This window comes from Dendrobates tinctorius, unplaced genomic scaffold (assembly GCF_039654945.1).
Source record: "Dendrobates tinctorius isolate UK_male_01 unplaced genomic scaffold, ASM3965494v1 ptg000062l, whole genome shotgun sequence".
In the NCBI taxonomy this organism is placed as follows: Eukaryota; Metazoa; Chordata; class Amphibia; order Anura; family Dendrobatidae; genus Dendrobates; species Dendrobates tinctorius.
This window is the reverse complement of record NW_027361730.1, coordinates 8,925,251-8,931,250: the sequence shown is the minus strand read 5'-3', so window position 1 is coordinate 8,931,250 and position 6,000 is coordinate 8,925,251.

Here is a 6,000-nt window from a genome sequence, read left to right as displayed (position 1 = left end):
TCAGTACTCCCTTCGTTCATTTGGAAGAAGTGCTCTAGCTCTTTGGTTATGCCACCCATATCCACCACTTTAAGCCACGTCGGGTGAAAACGCCAACCTCCCCTCTGACCCTGAGCAGATCTCACCAGAAGCGTGACCACCACAGGACCATGATCCGAGAGAGTCCTCTGTAGGTATTCCACCTCCCCCACCATCCCGTCCATAGCGGTATCCCCCAAAGCCAGGTCTATCCTTGACAGTGTTCCATGTGTTGCCAAATGACATGAAAAAGTCCTCTTACCCTCATTTCGTACTCTCCACAGATCTACCAGCCCAAGTTCCCCTACATACGTGCCAAAGGCAGTCATCCTGTCCTGTCCAGCTTCCGTACCTGCCGGTCGTACTTTATCCCAATAATCATTCATAGTGTTGTTAACATCTCCCATAATCAACAATGGAGTCTCCCCCCATCTGCCCGTCAGTTCCAGTACTGCTTGTAGTTTCTTTTTAGAGTAAGGTGGAGGGATATATAAAGCCACTAAAATCATTTTGTGTCCGAACAATCTGCAAGCAATCCATACATACTGCCCTTCACTGTCTACATGCACTTCCAGCTCGTCATAATGTGTGTTTTTGTGTATTAGGACTGACACCCCCCCTGGAGTACGAGGAATAGGTAGAATGATATGTCTTTAGCATCCAGGCTCTTGACAACCAGTGCATAGTGTCTCTAGTGAGATATGTCTCCTGCAAGTACGCGATCATAGGTTCACAGGATTTGATATGATTCAGAACAGTCGCCCTCCTAACCTTATCAGATATACCACGTACATTCAACTTAACATCCGAACAGTACGATTACTCATTGTGCATTAGAAAGAACAATCCATCATCATCAAGTAACATCATTACATTGTGGTCCCAATCATACCCGGTCAAACAGCATGAAAACCCCCATCTCCCTACAAATCCACCCCACCCACCTCCCCCCATCCCTCTCCGCTTCCCCTCCCCCCACCCTTCCCCTTTTGCAGTTGTCACTCTCTCCCCAACGTGAGAGTGGGAACTCACAGAACCTGAGCAACGTCTCAGTATTCCGCACTTCAACATGCGTCGTGTCCTCCTCCATCATTGGCAGCCTCTCCGCCATATTGTCAACAGTATGCATAGACCCGAACCATTAGTCAAACAATTAACCATAATACATAGATCCCAGTGGGGAGTTCTCCCCCTCCTCTGCGCTCCTATTTCGCAGAGTAAAGCAGCGCCACGACCCTGTCCAGTGATCAGTCTAGCAGGGTCATGTGGTCATATTGCCATTATCTTCTCTCAATTTGCTCCGGTTGCGCTCCAAACACGAAGCAGCCTCAACCGGTGATGGGAAAAAAATGACCTTTCCAAAAGCTTCCACTCTTAATTTAGCAGGATAAATTGTAGAGTATTTCAAATGCAAAGAGCGGAGCTGTTTCTTCACTTCACCATACCGCAGTCGTAACTTTTGCACTTCGGCAGAGTAATCCGGGTATATTTCGATTCGTTTGCCCTCCAGGTTAAGATCTGTCAACTTTCCAGCCTTTCGTAAGATAGTGTCCCTGTCTCTGCAATTCAGGATTCTGGCTAGCATCGTGCGAGGTCCATCTCCCGGCACTGGGGGTCTCATGGGTACGCGATGGGCACGCTCCACCGCAAACACTCTCGACAAGTTATCAGCACCAAACTTGTCCAGCAGCCAGGTTTCAATAAAGGCTGTGGAATCAGCACCCTCAGCTCTCTCAGGGATGCCCACAATGCGCAAATTGTTCCTACGTGACCGGTTTTCCAGGTCATCATTTTTATTGGCTACTACCGTGATCCTGTGAGTGTGCTGTTGTTGTGTCTTTTGCACTGAGGTTAAGTGATCTTCTGTTACACCAACTCTGTCCTCCACCTCAGTTAATCTGGCTGTAACTTTCTGCATAGATGTTTTTATGCCTCCCAAATCCTCTTTTAGGCAATTCACCTGCTTTGTCAGAGCAGTTAAGGTAGTCTTGCAGTATAAGACAGCTTGGAATACATCCCGCAGGGTGGGCTCTGCTACATCTGCACTTTCAGCTGCCTGCACAGTGTCACCATCCCCCTCTTCCTGCTGCTCTAGCTCTGCATTCAGCACAGGCATCTCCTCATCGTCTTCCTCCTCATCTCTGTGCTTCTCACTCCCTCCATTTCCTTCTTTATCTGTCTCCATGCCCCTCGCACACCTGTTCAGCTGGGCTGAGACTTCCAGCTTCTGTGCATAGGCTGTGTTTCTTCTTCCCGCCTCCTCCTCTCTCTCAGCACCATTTTGGACTGGGGCACTGCTGCAGGCTCCGGCATCTTTCTGCCTTTTGTGGCCCATGTCTGTCTCTCTGAGTCTGGCAGAAGCTCGCCCCTGACTCCTGGGACCTTCAGACATCTGATCCTGGTAAAGGAATTAGCTGGTTTGGGCTCTGTGCAGGATAATTGAGGCTAATGGTGGCAGAGAAGCACAGCCACCCGACTTCTCACATCAAGAGCTAGGCCCCGCCCCTAGATATGTTTTTAACTAACTTGCAGGACAGGGTTGAACAGGCCTTAATGATGTTGTGTGGGGGTCGGAGTCCTGTGTAGGTCATACACATAATCCTCTGTGGTGGTTAGTGTAGAGGGGGGCAAGGTTCGTAACCTCTCTTCAGCCGACGTGCCCAGCGGTCGCGGGCTTACAGCTTTGAGTCTGTTGCGAATTGTACTTGCCTCTCTTTGCTTTTTAATAAACTGTGACCGACCTGTTCAACCCTTCCATGCTGGTCGGTGTTTTGTTATTGGTGGGAGGCGGGATGGCACTGCTTACGACACACAGGTTTCTGCAGTCTGGCAGGCACTGTACTGAATAAGGATCAATAGCGTTCAGCTGCCACAGCGCAGGGTCGCTAAGGGCTCGTGTTGTGAGCTCATTTTTGGGTTTTCCTCTGGCTTCTGGTGAGGGTTATGGAGCTGGCTGTGCTGACAGAGGAGTAGTGAGTTCTCTATCTGGACTCCCTCTGTTGGTGAAGGGAGGTAATGAAGCTGATCTAAATGGCAGAGACCGGCCATCTGAGGAGGAGGACTGCGATTGGACATCAGGAGTTTCTGATTGGATTTAAGGCAGCCAACTCCCTAGTTTCTTGCTGGTGATTTTTCCTGACTGTGGCTCCTGGTTTCCAGTTTGGTTCCTGCCTTCCTAAAGCTAAGTTTTCTCTGCTAATGTTCATATGAGTTTTTGTCTGGTTTACTTAGTTTTTGTGATCAGCCAGCCCTGGCTGGGACTAGGCTGAATCCCCATTTTGTCTTTGATCAGTTGATCTCTTTTGCTCTGCCTTCAGAATATACCTGAGTGCTGATATAGTGATTTGAAGTCTAGCGACTTCAGGGCCTTTTTCTATCAGACGTGTTGGACATTCTTTTTGGCAGGGCTTTTTGCGTGATTGCAGGCAGCAGCTTTTCTTTCCTGTCCTTTCTAGTTAGCGAGGGCCCCATCGTTTGCTCAGCCTATCTTTCTACCTGTGTCTGTGTTTTCATCTTGTTTCACCGACAATACATGTTGGGGGCTGTCTATTGCTTTGGGGTCTGCTCTGGGGCAGTTTAGATTTTCCCTTTCTTTCTTTAGGCTTATTTAGTTCTCCGGCGGTGACGAGACATCTAGGACCACAGTAGGCACGCTCCACGGCTACTGCTATTTGCTGTGGATAAGATCAGGGGTCTGCAATCCGCTAGTTACCAACCTCTCCGGTTTTCTGGGCTTAGCTTGCTTTTCGTTTTTTCCTCCTCGGCGACTCATTCATAACTGAATCACCAGCCATACCGCAGATTCTAGGGTACTCAAAAGCAGGAGAGAATTGAAAAAAAAAAATATAAAAAAAAAAAAAGGTGTCAGAATTTTTTTTCTTTATATGTATATTTTCTCCTCTTTTTCTCTGGGGCAGTAGGAGGATTCTTTTTCTCCTTGATGGAAATTAAACAATTGTCTGATCGTGTGGAGCAGCTCGCTGCTGAATTGCGGGGAATTTCCGCCTATCTCACTCATTCACATGCTGTTGAACCAAGGATCCCTGCTCCTGATGTGTTTTCTGGGGATCGGTCTAAATTTTTGAATTTTAAGAATAATTGTAAATTATTTCTTGCCTTGAAGCCTAACTCATTGGGGAGCTCTGCACAGCAGGTTAAAATTGTCATCTCCTTGCTGCGCGGCGATCCCCAGGATTGGGCATTTTCTTTGACACCTGAAGATCCTGTTTTGACTAATGTGGATGCATTTTTTCAAGCCTTGTGGTTGTTATATGATGAACCTAATGCTATTGATCAAGCTGAGAGAGCCCTATTGGCATTGAACCAGGGTCAGGATCCTGCAGAGTTATACTGTCAGAAATTCCGAAAGTGGGCGGTCCTTACTACATGGAATGATAGTGCATTGGCAGCTCTCTTTCGGAAGGGTTTGTCTGAGACTTTAAAAGATACTATGGTGGGATTTCCTGTTCCCTCTGGTCTTAACAATTCTATGTCTTTAGCCATTCAAGTTGATCGGCGTTTACGTGAACGCAAGACTACACGGGAGGCGCTTCCACATTTTGAACAAATGTCTGAACCAATGCAATGTGATGGAGTTTTGTCTAGGGTCCAACATCAGTAGTTTAGAAGGCGTAATAAGCTGTGTTTTCTCTGTGGAGATGCCTCTCATGTTATTTCTGTCTGCCCTAAACGAGAGAAACGTTTTGCACACACATTTGCTGTGGGTGGTGTACAACCTAAGTTTCTTTTGGCAATTACTCTGATCTGCTCCTTATCCACATTTTCCGCGAAGGCTTTTGTGGATTCAGGAGCGGCCTTGAATCTAATGGACTTGGATTTTGCTAAACGTTGTGGTTTTCCTATGACACCTCTGCGGACGCCTATTCCTTTGAGGGGTATTGACACTACTCCTTTGGCGAAGAATAAACCTCAGTTTTGGACCCAGGTGATAATGGGGGTCGCCCCAGACCACCAAGAAAATTGCAGATTTTTGGTGTTGCATAATTTACATGATACCATTGTTCTGGGTTTTCCCTGGTTGCAAATCCATAATCCGGTTTTGGATTGGAAATCTGTGCCTGCGTTGAGTTGGGGTTGTCGGTGTGCTCTTGGTGACACTCCTGTTTTCTCCACCTCTCCCCAGTCGCATGATGTTCCTGACTAGAGTTGAGCGAAACGGGTCAAAAAATTTCAAAAGTCGACGACTTTTGGCAAAGTCAGGTTTCATGAAACGAAACCCGACCCTAGGATGAGGTCGGCCACGAGGTCGGCGACTTACGCGCCAAAGTCGCGTTTCAAAAGTTTGTTTTGCGCTCTTTTTCAGCCAATCAGGATCCACGGACACTGTGGGCAACGTGATGACATAGGCAGGGGTCACCACCATCTTTCAGAAGGGCATGCATGTGATTGGCTTGCTTTGGAGGGCGTCACAGGGGTTATAAAAGGCCGTGCACTCCGACCGCCATCTTACTTCTGCCGATCTTAGCATAGGGAGAGGTTGCTGCTGCTGATTCTGTAGGGAGAGCGTTAGGCAGGGAAGAAGAAAAAAAAACTGCTTTTGCTGCTAGCGATTTTGCCTGTACAACACACCAGTCACTGTGTGTGCAGTGCAAGGGGAGGCTATATTGTGGTGGATCAGCGGTGTTGGTTGTTAGGCTGCCTTCTAAGGCTTCCTGACAGCTGCATTGCTGTTTACCCACTGCTCTGCAAACTGCTTTTTTAAAAGCAATCCCAATTTTTTTTTTGTCCTGCTGAGGTACTGAGCGTGCATTTTTTCACACCATACAGCGGTGTACGCTCCTCACACAGTACCGTGTAACGGCTGTTATCACAGCCACAGTGAAGATATCTGTGTGTCACTCTGTGAGAATAAGTCGAGGACATGTTCCGTTCTTACAGACCTGCACCTACTAGTTTTGTCTAGCTTCCAAACAGTTAAATATATTTGCTGTTTGATCACATTCAAAACTATAGAGAGACAGC